This window comes from Hydractinia symbiolongicarpus, chromosome 1 (genome assembly GCF_029227915.1).
Source record: "Hydractinia symbiolongicarpus strain clone_291-10 chromosome 1, HSymV2.1, whole genome shotgun sequence".
Taxonomy (NCBI): domain Eukaryota; kingdom Metazoa; phylum Cnidaria; class Hydrozoa; order Anthoathecata; family Hydractiniidae; genus Hydractinia; species Hydractinia symbiolongicarpus.
In genome coordinates this window covers 41,315,145-41,327,919 of record NC_079875.1, presented here as the reverse complement: position 1 = coordinate 41,327,919, position 12,775 = coordinate 41,315,145, and the positions used below count along the sequence as shown (strand labels likewise).

Here is a 12,775-nt window from a genome sequence, read left to right as displayed (position 1 = left end):
CCCGGGCTTGGCCCGTATAGTCGAATGTATACAAAGAAAGTACCCTGTGAGTAAACTCATTTACAAAACGATTTTTTAAATTATCTTTTCACCACTAAAACGCTTGAGACTTGTAGTTTTCAAAAATGTTTTCATTTTTGATGAGACGCTGAATAAAAGAAGTTTAATCGCCGGCAAACGAAAACCCGCCATTTCCCGTAAACGCCGGACTCGGCCCGCGTAGTCAAAAGTATACAAAGAAAGTACCCAGGGAGTAAACTCATTTCCCGAACGATGTTTTAAATTATTTTTTCACCACTAAAACGCATGAGACTTGTAGTTTTTAAAAATGTTTTCATTTTTGATGAGACGCTTAATGAAAGAGGTTTAATCGCCGGCAAACGAAAACCCGCGATTTCCCGTAAATCCCGGGCTTGGCCCGTATAGTCGAATGTATACAAAGAAAGTACCCTGTGAGTAAACTCATCTCCAGAACGATTTTTTAAATTATTTTTTCACCACTAAAGTCCATGAGACTTGTAGTTTTTAAAAATGTGTTCATTTTTGATGAGACGCTGAATAAAAGAAGTTTAATCGCCGGCAAACGAAAACCCGCGACTTCTCGTAAATCCCGGACCCGGCCCGTATAGTCAAAAGTATACAAACAAAGTACCCAGGGAGTAAACTCATTTCCCGAACGATTTTTTAAATTATTTATTCACCACTACAACCCATGAGACTTGTAGTTTTCAAAAATGTTTTCATTTTTGATGAGACGCTTAATGAAAGAGGTTTAATTGCCGGCAAACGAAAACCCGCGATTTCCCGTAAATCCCGGGCTTGGCCTGTATAGTCGAATGTATACAAAGAAAGTACCCTGTGAGTAAACTCATCTCCAGAACGATTTTTTAAATTATCTTTTCACCACTAAAACGCTTGAGACTTGTAGTTTTCAAAACTGTTTTCATTTTTGATGAGACGCTGAATAAAAGAAGTTTAATCGCCGGCAAACGAAAACCCGCGCTTTCCTGTAAATCCCGGGCTTGGCCCGTATAGTTAAATGTATACGAAGAAAGTACCCTGTGAGTAAACTCATTTCCAAAACGATTTTTTAAATTATCTTTTCACCACTAAAACGCTTGAGACTTGTAGTTTTCAAAAATGTTTTCATTTTTGATGAGACGCTGAATAAAAGAAGTTTAATCGCCGGCAAACGGAAACCCGCCATTTCCCGTAAACCCCGGACCCGGCCCGCGTAGTCAAAAGTATACAAAGAAAGTACCCAGGGAGTAAACTCATTTCCCGAACGATGTTTTAAATTATTTTTTCACCACTAAAACGCATGAGACTTGTAGTTTTCAAAAATGTTTTCATTTTTGATGAGACGCTTAATGAAAGAGGTTTAATCGCCGGCAAACGAAAACCCGCGATTTCCCGTAAATCCCGGGCTTGGCCCGTATAGTCGAATGTATACAAAGAAAGTACCCTGTGAGTAAACTCATCTCCAGAACGATTTTTTAAATTATTTTTTCACCACTAAAGCCCATGAGACTTGTAGTTTTTAAAAATGTGTTCATTTTTGATGAGACGCTGAATAAAAGAAGTTTAATCGCCGGCAAACGAAAACCCGCGACTTCACGTAAATCCCGGACTCGGCCCGTATAGTCAAAAGTATACAAAGAAAGTGCCCAGGGAGTAAACTCATTTACCGAACGATTTTTTAAAGTATTTTTTCACCACTACAACGCATGAGACTTGTAGTTTTCAAAAATGATTTCATTTTTGATGAGACGCTGAATAAAAGAGTTTTAATCGCCCTCAAACGAAAATCCGCGATTTCCCGTAAATCCCGGACTCGGCCCGTATAGTCGAATGTATACAAAGAAAGTACCCTGTGAGTAATCTCATCTCCAGAACGATTTTTTAAATTATTTTTTCATCACTAAAACGCATGAGACTTGTAGTTTTCAAAAATGTCTTCATTTTTGATGAGACGCTGAATAAAAGAAGTTTAATCGCCGGCAAACGAAAACCCGCGATTTCCCGTAAATCCCGGGCTTGGCCCGTATAGTCGAATGTATACAAAGAAAGTACCCTGTGAGTAAACTCATTTACAAAACGATTTTTTAAATTATATTTTCACCACTAAAACGCATGAGACTTGTAGTTTTCAAAAATGTTTTCATTTTTGATGAGACGCTTAATGAAAGAGGTTTAATCGCCGGCAAACGAAAACCCGCGATTTCCCGTAAATCCCGGGCTTGGCCCGTATAGTCGAATGTATACAAAGAAAGTACCCTGTGAGTAAACTCATCTCCAGAACGATTTTTTAAATTATTTTTTCACCACTAAAGCCCATGAGACTTGTAGTTTTTAAAAATGTGTTCATTTTTGATGAGACGCTGAATAAAAGAAGTTTAATCGCCGGCAAACGAAAATCCGCGACTTCCCGTAAATCCCGGACTCGGCCCGTATAGTCAAAAGTATACAAAGAAAGTACCCAGGGAGTAAACTCATTTACCGAACGATTTTTTAAAGTATTTTTTCACCACTACAACGCATGAGACTTGTAGTTTTCAAAAATGATTTCATTTTTGATGAGACGCTGAATAAAAGAATTTTAATCGCCCTCAAACTAGGCTGTTTAGTCACGTGATCAAAAGCCGTAGAATTTTTTTTGCCGTAGCGAACTCGCATACCGTAGACAGATTTTCCCGAGATTTTATACGTATGTGCCTATCCAAAGCTATTTTCCGACTATGTTTTTCCTTATTAGGCATTTTTCGATAGGCACCTCTTTGCACAGAATAGGCCGAGGTTTGTTTTGATTGATGATAGAAGTTTGTAGCTGTTAACGTTGAAGAGTTACAGGATTTTGAATTTTAAGGTTGCGATTATTTTTGTATTGTATGTGTTATTTAAACTTCTATCATATCAAGTAGTAAAGTTTAAAGTATGTAGAATTTTTCTTATCAAATTAATAGTTAGTTAGAAAAAGGAAAAGCTGTCGGATTTCACATTTTTTTGTTGACACTTTTGGATCCCCCCTGGCAGACAGAGCTAACAACAGCTACAAACATGGCGGACTAAATCTCAAAAATAAGTTTATGGGGTTATAGCTACTAGTTCTCTTTTGTATATTAATAAGAGACTGTTCACAATAAGAGATGTTCAATGTTTATAGTTACATATGTTTATAGTTTAGCTAGATAGTGATAGATAGTAAAACAAAGATTTAAGCGACTAGCTATATAGCTAGGTGGTATTTGGGGTTATATTCTAGCTAGCTAGCTAGTTAAGCTTTGTGTTTGTTATTTTATCACTATAATTACCTCTAGTATGGATGCTAAGGTATGTCTAGCTAGTTTCACAGCTTGTTTAGTGTTTTTTATAGATTAAAATTTTTTATTAAAAATGAAGAATGAACAAGTGTTTAACTGGTATGTTTCTGTGGGATCAGGGCTCAATCATTTACAGCTTTCTCAAGATTTCCAGACAGAGTTTAATGTTCTAGTAGAGTGCGATTCCTGTAGTTTATTGACAAAAATTAAAAGATTAGCCATTAATGTTAAAACATTGAGGAAAAAGAGAAATAATGAGAAATTAAGAGAGTTGTTTGACAGACAATTTGATCCACCGTTGCATACTAACATCCCTTCACCCAGTATCCCTTTATCAGGAAGAGAAAATGATCTAAAAGAGACGGTTAAAATGTTAAAAAGTGAGAACAAAACCATGAAAAGGAAACTGGAATCCTTGGAGGAGTTAGAAAATGAGTACCATACTCTTCTCCAAGCAATGAACGAGACATGTGTTGATTTAAAAACGGCCATATTACAAAAAAGTGGTATTGAAGAAAACTTAGCCAAAACCAAGAAAATGTACGAAACGAAAGAGAATGACCTGGCTAATATTGAAAAGAAATTTGCTGCTCTTCTTGTTAAAAAAGATCAGACCCATGTCATCAGAAATTTAAATAAAAAGGTAAAGTATAGAGATCAACAACTGGAAAAGAAAAAAGATATTGTTTATAAAGAGAGGGAAAAACATGTTACGGTTGTAAAAGAATTGCAGTGTAGTATGAAGTTACTTGAAGAACGTGTTTCGCAGCTAGATTTTTGTGTAAGTGATATGAATGACGAGAAAATCAAGTTACAGAAGAAAGTAAGTTACCTCAGGAAATGTGTGGACACAAAAAATACATATGTTAGACAGTTTAACGTCAAAGACATAGAAAGTTATCATTGTGAGCTTCGAGAAGCTACCGAACAATTAGAAATTTTAAAAAAAGAAAATGATGAGTTAGAAAAGTTAGTTGCTTTGATGCAGGATGGACAAATAGTTAGCTTTGAAGGTGGCCGTTATTCTGATGACATTCGGGAGACTATCATGCAGCTGCTATCATTAAATGTTAGCATGAATAAAGTAAACGATGTTATAAAAGTTGTTCTTACAAAACTAGCGAAGAAGGATATTTCTAAGTTACCCTCTGATGCAGTTAAATCGCGCTTAATGCAAGAGGCATTAATTGTGTCACAAATTCAAGTGGCTGAAGCTATGCTTTCCAATAACATTGATGTTGGTAATTGCTTACATGGCGATGGAACTTCTAAATACCATCGTCATTATCAAAATTTTCAAGTAACAACAGCAAGTGGAAAAACACTGACATTTGGGTTATCTGAGATTGCAGGAGGGGATGCTGCGACAGTGTTAAAATCATTTACTGATACCATCGATGATTTATGTGACATTATGATTAGTGGAAAAAAAGAGGATAATTTTGCGAAGTTGGTGACTTCTATTAAAACAACCATGTCGGATCTTGGTCCTATTAATCCTGTATTTAATGCCCAACTAAAAACGTTAAGAGAACAGTTACTGCCAGCTGCTATAGAAAACTGGGATACCCTAGCAGAAACTGAAAAATCTGATATGACAGAAATGGCAAATTTTTTTTGTAAACTTCACTTGCTGGCTAATTTTGCCTCTGAAACTGATAAAGTTTTGAATTCATTTGAGAAACTACTTTTGTCGGAGAATTTCGAGTCAGTATTCGCATTTCAAACTAAGGAGAGTGGGGCTGTTCGACTAGTGCGTACTGCCTGCAAAGCTTTACATGTTCGTGGGAGTGATGAAGCTGGTGTGGCATCATATTTCAATTCGTTCCTTGAAAATCAAAACCTTCAATCTGAGTTTGCTCCATTTGTTGGTAATCGATTCAACATTCTTTTTTATAATGCTGCAGCATTGTATTATCACAAGGACCATGTTGCCTCATTCCTTAGTGCATGGCCAGCTCCCAACAATCTCTTAAAAGCTGTACAAGAGGACATTTCAAACAAGGTGTTTTTAGCCGAGGTCCGTGCCTTAGGTATAATCGATAAACTTTTGACTGGACCATTGTGGCGTCTGATAGAAGAAAACAGAAGTATTTTAGACCTTAATCCTTCCTTGTTACGACTGAAGTTAAAGCTTGCTGATCTTTGTCAGGACAGTTCCTCATTGTTGAACGCTACTCCAATTTTTGATAATGTTGACCTACACGATGATGCAGTCTTTCACGAATTGTTCACTGAAACTGATGATGATGAGTTTGATGTGCTGACACAACAAGCACTTGAGGTAATTTGCCATGCAATCCTTCTTATTCTGGAACGCCAATGTGTGGATCAATTGCCTGGTGGAAAGTATTGGTGTCCATCAGATAGTATAAAAAAGTCAGCAAATATTGTCCCAACCACCAATAAAGCATCAGAAAGTGATTTTGCAATATTGGATCTACTTATAAGAACAAAACCTAATGCTTCCATTCAAACCCTCCAAGCTTTGACAATGTGGTCCAGAAATCATACCTTAGATTGGCTTTCTGAAAAATCTGTTGAAGAGCGTGCAAGTTTATTGGAAAATGCAAGAACGAAAGTTAATGCGATGAAATCGAAGTACGAAAACCGTAAAAAAGTTTTATTATCATTAAGGCATGAAAAGTTAAAAAAAAAACAACAAGCAAAAAGAGAAGCTGAAGAAAAAAGTGCATCAAAGAAAGCTGAGACATTTAATAATCTTTTAGTTTTGAATGTCCAGGCATGGATTACTGTGGATCAAGCTGAAAGTGGAATTTTTGGCGTTGAGGAGAAGTGCCGAAGAAATGTTTTATTAGCACAGTTAGATTTTTTCCGCTATGTCATGGGGGTGAATTGTAAAGGTAAATTTTACAACCGTACAAAAGTTGAAAATGGAAAACGTATTAATTTAACGTGGGAGGAGTTGTTGGAAAATTTGAAAGTTGTCATCGGAGCTAGTAAAATTCCTGCTACTTTAGTGGAAAAGTCTCAGCTAAAATCTCGTGATGTTCGTGACAATGTTGTTGCTGTTCAGAAAAGTGAACTTATGTTCAAAATTAGAGAAGCGAGAATGTCGCAAATAACTATGCAACAAAAACGTAATTTTCTGAAAGAATTTCTAGCAGATCCAAACCTACTTGTTGGAAAGGATATTCGTCATCGAGTTAGAGAGGAGGGAAGTGATGAGGTAAATTGGGAACAGGGAAAAGTTATGAGCTTAAGTAAGATTGCTAAGAATGTTAAAAGATCCGAGTATTGTGTGCTGTACGCTTCTGAACCCGATAATGTTTGGAAATTTCCATTGCTTTTGGATTTTGAAAAGGGAGATTTGATATTGCTGTAGCTTGCTTATGTCGTTAATGCGGTATATAATAATAGTTTATGTTCACATGGTATACATTAGTTTTGTTGATATATAATATTTTAATTGGAAAAAGTCAGTCTATTTTAGTCCATTTAATTTTAGTATATACAAGTTTTGTATTGGCATTTGTAGACTGTATGAGATTTTGTTCTGAGGTTTTGTTCTTTGAAATATGCCGCTCTGCCTATCCTATTTTTTATTACTAACTAGAATTTGACTTCAAGATATCTTGGCCAAACATCTGAATGCAGTGGTTGTACAGTTAAACGTGTTTATATACTTTGTAAAAAAAATGGTATTTCTGGCATGACTATAAAATGCTTATATTATGTCAATGACTTTATATTAAAGTTTTTATTTGGCTTAATTTTATGATTTTGATATTTGTTTCTTTCTGGATTTTTGCCCATCTCTCTACAGTATTTAACAGCCTGGTCTGCAAAACATCAATAATTTTTTATAGTTTAATTTACTGTTTTTATCACAATTCTGTTAATTAACCTATACAAACTTCGCAGATGGCTTATATACCTGGTTTCCTTTTTAGTTCTTACCCCCGTCTTTTTTAAATTTAACAGTCTGGTCTGTAAATTACACATATTTATCACATGATATTTTTTGTAGTTTTAATTACTGTTTTACCATGGTTCTGTTTTTTTCAATTTAATGCAACTTCGCCAACAATGGCTTATTTAAAACTGGTTTCTTTTTAGTTTTACCCCCGTCTTTCTCTATTTAACTGTCTGGTCTGTAAAATACACACCTTATCACGTGATATTTTTTGTAGTTTTAATTACTGTTTTATCACAGCAATTTAATGCAACTTCGCCAATGCCTTATTTATAACTGGTTTCTGTTTAGTTTTACCCCCGTCTTTCTCTATTTAACTGTCTGGTCTGTAAAATACACATATTATCACATGATATTTTTTGTAATTTGAATTATATACTGTTTTATCACAGTTCTTTTTTTTATTAATTTAATGCAACTTCGCCAATGGCTTATTTATTACTGGTTTCTTTTTAGTTTTACCCCCGTCTTTCTCTGTTAACAGTCTGGCCTGTAAAATACACATCATATCACGTGATAATTTTATAGGTTTTCTTCTTTTAAGTTCTAGTGACGTTTATAGTTACTTATTTCTAGTTACGTGATAGGATTACTTTTCATTTTCATGTTAGTTTTTACCGTTATTTTACCAATGTTATGTATATTTTACCATATATGGAAAAAGTAAAAATGGCGGCATAATGACGTCAGATATGAAAAAAAAAATTGCAAATGTCTTTCTTAGCATAAATTTTACCAACCCTAAAATTTTCATTCTATAATGTTTAGTTATACCAAAGTTATTGTACACGTAGCAAAGGTCTCAAAATGAGTTTAAAAACAGTCGTTTTGGTGCCAAAAATGTTCTACTTGGAATGCACTTATTTTTTCTAATTTTTGCTACCAATTACGCATACTAAAATAGCCATAACTTTTGAACTATTTATCGTAGAAGGAAGTTTGACCCCTCGTTGAATGTCAAATGGCCCAGCCATTCTGAAAACAAGAACATTATAGACTCCTACACAAAGCTTTAAAACTCCCGAAAGTGCCTACTCAAACGAAAATCCGCGATTTCCCGTAAATCCCGGACTCGGCCCGTATAGTCAAAAGTATACAAACAAAGTACCCAGGGAGTAAACTCATTTCCCGAACGATTTTTTAAATCATTTTTTCACCACTACAACCCATGAGACTTGTAGTTTTCAAAAATGTCTTCATTTTTGATGAGACGCTGAATAAAAGAAGTTTAATCGCCGGCAAACGAAAACCCGCCATTTCCCGTAAACCCCGGACTCAGCCCCTATAGTCAAAAGTATACAAAAAAGGAAGTACCCAAGGAGTAAACTCATTTTCCGAACGATTTTTAAATTATTTTTTCACCACTACAACGCATGAGACTTGTAGTTTTCAAAAATGTTTTCATTTTTGATGGGACGCTGAATAAAAGAAGTTTAATCGCTGCCAAACGAAAACCCGCGATTTCCCGTAAATCCCGGACTCGGCCCGTATAGTCAAAAGTATACAAAGAAAGTACCCAGGCAGTAAACTCATTTCCCAAACGATTTTTTAAATTATTTTTTCACCACTAAAACGCATGAGACTTGTAGTTTTTAAAAATGTTTTCATTTTTGATGAGACGCTGAATAAGAGAAGTTTAATCGCCCTCAAACGAAAACCCGCGATTTCCCGTAAATCCCGAACTCGGCCCGTATAGTCAAAACTATACAAAGAAAGTACCCAGGGAGTAAACTCATTTCCCGAACGATTTTTTAAATTATTTTTTCACCACTAAAACGCATGAGACTTGTAGTTTTCAAAAATGTTTTCATTTTTGATAAGACGCTGAATAAAAGAAGTTTAATCGCCGGCAAACGAAAACTTGCGATTTCCCGTAAATCCCGGACTCGGCTCGTATAGTCAAAAGTATACAAAGAAAGTACCCAGGGAGTAAACTCATTTCCCAAACGATTTTTTAAATTATTATTTCACCACTAAAGTCCATGAGACTTGTAGTTTTTAAAAATGTTTTCATTTTTGATGAGACGCTGAATAAAAGAAGTTTAATCGCCCTCAAACGAAAACCCGCGATTTCCCGTAAATCCCGGACCCGGCCCGTATAGTCAAAAGTATACAAAGAAAGTACCCAGGGAGTAAACTCATTTCCCGAACGATTTTTTAAATTATTTTTTCACCACTAAAACGCATGAGACTTGTAGTTTTCAAAAATGTTTTCATTTTTGATGAGACGCTGAATAAAAGAAGTTTAATCGCCGGCAAACGAAAACCCGCGATTTCCTGTAAATCCCGGGCTTGGCCCGTATAGTCGAATGTATACAAAGAAAGTACCCTGTGAGTAAACTCATCTCCAGAACGATTTTTTAAATTATTTTTTCACCACTAAAACGCATAAGACTTGTAGTTTTCAAAAATGTTTACATTTTTGATTAGACGCTGAATAAAAGAAGTTTAATCGCCGGCAAACGAAAACCCGCGATTTCCCGTAAATCCCGGGCTTGGCCCGTTTAGTCGAATGTATACAAAGAAAGTACCCTGTGAGTAAACTCATTTCCAAAACGATTTTTTAAATTATCTTTTCACCACTAAAACGCATGAGACTTGTAGTTTACAAAAATGTTTTCATTTTTGATGAGACGCTTAATGAAAGAGGTTTAATCGCCGGCAAACAAAAACCCGCGATTTCCCGTAAATCCCGGACTCGGCCCGTATAGTCGAATGTATACAAAGAAAGTACCCTGTGAGTAATCTCATCTCCAGAACGATTTTTTAAATTATTTTTTCATCACTAAAACGCATGAGACTTGTAGTTTTCAAAAATGTCTTCATTTTTGATGAGACGCTGAATAAAAGAAGTTTAATCGCCGGCAAACGAAAACCCGCGATTTCCCGTAAATCCCGGGCTTGGCCCGTATAGTCGAATGTATACAAAGAAAGTACCCTGTGAGTAAACTCATTTACAAAACGATTTTTTAAATTATATTTTCACCACTAAAACGCATGAGACTTGTAGTTTTCAAAAATGTGTTCATTTTTGATGAGACGCTGAATAAAAGAAGTTTAATCGCCGGCAAACGAAAACCCGCGACTTCCCGTAAATCCCGGACTCGGCCCGTATAGTCAAAAGTATACAAAGAAAGTACCCAGGGAGTAAACTCATTTACCGAACGATTTTTTAAAGTATTTTTTCACCACTACAACGCATGAGACTTGTAGTTTTCAAAAATGATTTCATTTTTGATGAGACGCTGAATAAAAGATATTTAATCGCCTTCAAACGAAAATCCGCGATTTCCCGTAAATCCCGGACTCGGCCCGTATAGTCAAAAGTATACAAAGAAAGTACCCAGGGAGTAAACTCATTTCCCGAACGATTTTTTAAATTATTTTTTCACCACTAAAACGCAAGAGACTTGTAGTTTTCAAAAATGTTTTCATTTTTGATGAGACGCTGAATAAAAGAAGTTTAATCGCCCTCAAACGAAAACCCGCGACTTCCCGTAAATCCCGGACTCGGCCCGTATAGTCGAATGTATACAAAGAAAGTACCCTGTGAGTAATCTCATCTCCAGAACGATTTTTTAAATTATTTTTTCATCACTAAAACGCATGAGACTTGTAGTTTTCAAAAATGTCTTCATTTTTGATGAGACGCTGAATAAAAGAAGTTTAATCGCCGGCAAACGAAAACCCGCGATTTCCCGTAAATCCCGGGCTTGGCCCGTATAGTCGAATGTATACAAAGAAAGTACCCTGTGAGTAAACTCATTTACAAAACGATTTTTTAAATTATATTTTCACCACTAAAACGCATGAGACTTGTAGTTTTCAAAAATGTTTTCATTTTTGATGAGACGCTTAATGAAAGAGGTTTAATCGCCGGCAAACGAAAACCCGCGATTTCCCGTAAATCCCGGGCTTGGCCCGTATAGTCGAATGTATACAAAGAAAGTACCCTGTGAGTAAACTCATCTCCAGAACGATTTTTTAAATTATTTTTTCACCACTAAAGCCCATGAGACTTGTAGTTTTCAAAAATGTCTTTATTTTTGATGAGACGCTGAATAAAAGAAGTTTAATCGCCGGCAAACGAAAACCCGCGATTTCCCGTAAATCCCGGGCTTGGCCCGTATAGTCGAATGTATACAAAGAAAGTACCCTGTGAGTAAACTCATTTACAAAACGATTTTTTAAATTATATTTTCACCACTAAAACGCATGAGACTTGTAGTTTTCAAAAATGTTTTCATTTTTGATGAGACGCTTAATGAAAGAGGTTTAATCGCCGGCAAACGAAAACCCGCGATTTCCCGTAAATCCCGGGCTTGGCCCGTATAGTCGAATGTATACAAAGAAAGTACCCTGTGAGTAAACTCATCTCCAGAACGATTTTTTAAATTATTTTTTCACCACTAAAGCCCATGAGACTTGTAGTTTTTAAAAATGTGTTCATTTTTGATGAGACGCTGAATAAAAGAAGTTTAATCGCCGGCAAACGAAAACCCGCGACTTCCCGTAAATCCCGGACTCGGCCCGTATAGTCAAAAGTATACAAAGAAAGTACCTAGGGAGTAAACTCATTTACCGAACGATTTTTTAAAGTATTTTTTCACCACTACAAGGCATGAGACTTGTAGTTTTCAAAAATGATTTCATTTTTGATGAGACGCTGAATAAAAGAATTTTAATCGCCCTCAAACGAAAATCCGCGATTTCCCGTAAATCCCGGACTCGGCCCGTATAGTCAAAAGTGTACAAACAAAGTACCCAGGGAGTAAACTCATTTCCCGAACGATTTTTTAAATCATTTTTTCACCACTACAACCCATGAGACTTGTAGTTTTCAAAAATGTCTTCATTTTTGATGAGACGCTGAATAAAAGAAGTTTAATCGCCGGCAAACGAAAACCCGCCATTTCCCGTAAACCCCGGACTCAGCCCCTATAGTCAAAAGTATACAAAAAAGGAAGTACCCAAGGAGTAAACTCATTTTCCGAACGATTTTTAAATTATTTTTTCACCACTACAACGCATGAGACTTGTAGTTTTCAAAAATGTTTTCATTTTTGATGGGACGCTGAATAAAAGAAGTTTAATCGCTGCCAAACGAAAACCCGCGATTTCCCGTAAATCCCGGACTCGGCCCGTATAGTCAAAAGTATACAAAGAAAGTACCCAGGCAGTAAACTCATTTCCCAAACGATTTTTTAAATTATTTTTTCACCACTAAAACGCATGAGACTTGTAGTTTTTAAAAATGTTTTCATTTTTGATGAGACGCTGAATAAGAGAAGTTTAATCGCCCTCAAACGAAAACCCGCGATTTCCCGTAAATCCCGAACTCGGCCCGTATAGTCAAAACTATACAAAGAAAGTACCCAGGGAGTAAACTCATTTCCCGAACGATTTTTTAAATTATTTTTTCACCACTAAAACGCATGAGACTTGTAGTTTTCAAAAATGTTTTCATTTTTGATAAGACGCTGAATAAAAGAAGTTTAATCGCCGGCAAACGAAAACT

General features: G+C 35.9%; 1 long non-coding RNA gene across 1 annotated transcript; it reads left to right on the top strand.

The window, feature by feature from the left end:
• The first annotated feature begins 388 nt into the window (after positions 1-388).
• LOC130650462 (uncharacterized) lies at positions 389-8,756 on the top strand. Its single transcript, XR_008983853.1, has 2 exons — positions 389-2,866; positions 6,898-8,756. It is a non-coding gene; the product is annotated as an uncharacterized LOC130650462 (long non-coding RNA).
• The last annotated feature ends 4,019 nt before the right edge of the window (positions 8,757-12,775 follow it).